Below are 2,775 nucleotides of genomic sequence, written 5' to 3' on the forward strand. Positions count from 1 at the left end.
TTGACCTAGCGCTACAACTTGGTATAGCTTAACAGCATCTTGGGGAAGAAGTGTGTCGCGTCCCGAAACCACAATTAAGTCAAGTCGTGTTAATGTGAATGAATTGATATATTATAGTAGACAAATGTTCAAGTATGTACATACACATTCACTCAGACATATAAATATGTGTACCCAACTAAAATAAATTAATATTATTAATATGAAATCATATTGGTGGGAATATTTTAAATAGAACCAAGTTCCTCTTTATTTACAGTATATATATACACATATATATATATATATATATGATATATATATATTATATATATACACACAAACATGCACGCATGCATGCACACAAACACGCACACACACAAACGCGCGCATGCACACCCTGCATGCGCATATGTATATAAAATAAAATAGAACAAAGAACTCAAACTTTTCCACTAGGTTAAAAAATAGAATGTTTACTAAGTTTCCAAAATAAATTCAATTCCATGAACTATTCGCATACAATAATAATACTGCGTGAGTTATTCTCGCAAGTAACGGCAAGAAATCCATGCAGAGATTCAATTTAGTAAACACATATATTAACCCTGTGAGTATAGAGGTTCCCCTGTGTCATAATAGGGCTTCTCTGTTATACTGTTATGCAAGACTGCATGAAGTCCAATTTTACATGTGTAAAGCAGAATGACAACCTTAAACCTTTTGTGTAATCCAAATTACAGATCCAAAATGAGTATGACTGTCTTCTGGAAATTAAAGACTAGAAAATCTATCAATCAACTGATCAATTCATTATATAGTTAATATATGTGTAAAATACATATGCATGTATAATACATATAATAATCACGGAATTATATAAAAGCTACCTACTATCAGGAGTAAGATAATATAGGATATCCTATATTATCTTACTCCTGATATAATGTAATATCAGCTCTTGGTATATATATGACACCCTACCGCCATCTATCGAGAGCAAAATTAGAAACGCACATTGGCAGCATGTCTGACAGTGACACTTCGTGAGCTAACTGTGTGTGACAGCGAATTATATTAAGAAACATGTTCAAAAACAGAAGACCGCATATGCAAAGCATTGGCATAGAGTGTTGTCAGTTAGTCGCAGTGACCTGGTTTTAGAACGCTGCGCACCTTCTTCCCAAGATGTGTAAGTATACCAAGTTTGGTAGCGCTAGGTCAATTAGGGGTCGAGTTATAGAGCGGAAGGAAAAGTGTATGCGGTGGCACCGAGCGGCGGCGGCGGCGGCTGGACAGACATGAATCGAAACCATAGTATCATAGGGATACAAATATAAGCTTTAATTGTCATCATAAAAATGTGAAACAGTTAGTGGTGGTGGTTTTAGGTCTGTTATCATCCTTTGTTTGCATTTCGTTACGCTAGTTTATAATTATAATTCAATAGACAAGCCACGCGAATGAAAATACCTGTAATTTTGACTACGAAAGTTATCAATTAAGTCAAGTCGTGTTAATGTGATGAATTGATATATTATAGTAGACAAATGTTCAAGTATGTACATACACATTCACTCAGACATATAAATGTGTACCCAACTAAAATAAATTAATATTATTAATATGAAATCATATTGGTGGAAATATTTTAAATAGAACCAAGTTCCTCTTTATTTACAGTATATATATATATATATATACACATATATATATATATATATATATATATATATATACACACACAAACACGCACACACACAAACGCGCGCATGCACACCCTGCATGCGCATATGTATATAAAATAAAATAGAACAAAGAACTAAAACTTTTCCACTAGGTTAAAAAATAGAATGTTTACTACGTTTCCAAAATAAATTCAATTCCATGAACAGGTCGCATACAATAATAATACTGCGTGAGAGTTATTCTCGCAAGTAATGGCAAAAAATCCATACAGAGATTCAATTTAGTAAGCACATATATTAACACTGTGAGTATAGAGGTTTCCCTGTGTCATAATAGGGCTTCTCTGTTATACAGAGGAAGCTAGCCCTGTGTGCAAGACTGCATGAAGTCCAATTTTACATGTGTAAAGCAGAATGACAACCTTAACCCTTTTGTGTAATCCAAATTACAGATCCAAAATGAGTATAACTGTCTTCTGGAAATTAGAGACTAGAAAATCTATCAATCAACTGATCAATTCATTATATAGTTAATACATGTGTAAAATACATATACATGTATAATACATATAATAATCACGGAATTATATAAAAGCTACCTACTATGGATATAATGTAATATTATTAGCTCTTGGTATATATATGACACACTACCGCCATCTATCGAGAGCAAAATTAGAAACGCACATTGGCAGCACGTCTGACTGTGACACTTCGTGAGCATTATATTAAGAAACAGGTTCCAAAAACAGAAGACCGCATATGCAAAGCATTGGCATAGAGTGTTGTCAGTTGAAGTTTAACCATTAAACCATGAATAAATACATATGATATGATAATTCAATAATACATATGGTAAACACATTCATTCACATTCCACAGCAGCATCACAGAATTCGAATCAATATACGGCAAAGATCGACGACATTAGACACGTAGTAAGCCGAATGCTAATTAATGCCAAAGGTGCAGTAAACCCGCTCGAGAGGTTACAGTATAAACGCGAATAATGCACATTGATCGTGTCAACCGAAACATCGCCGGAGTACGGCCGCGGAGCCAGTCGTAGCCAGTCGATCGCACTCTGACGTACGTCACAGCCAGTCGA

Source organism: Priapulus caudatus, unplaced genomic scaffold (genome assembly GCF_000485595.1).
Source record: "Priapulus caudatus unplaced genomic scaffold, Priapulus_caudatus-5.0.1 Scaffold79, whole genome shotgun sequence".
NCBI classification, from domain to species: domain Eukaryota; kingdom Metazoa; phylum Priapulida; class Priapulimorpha; order Priapulimorphida; family Priapulidae; genus Priapulus; species Priapulus caudatus.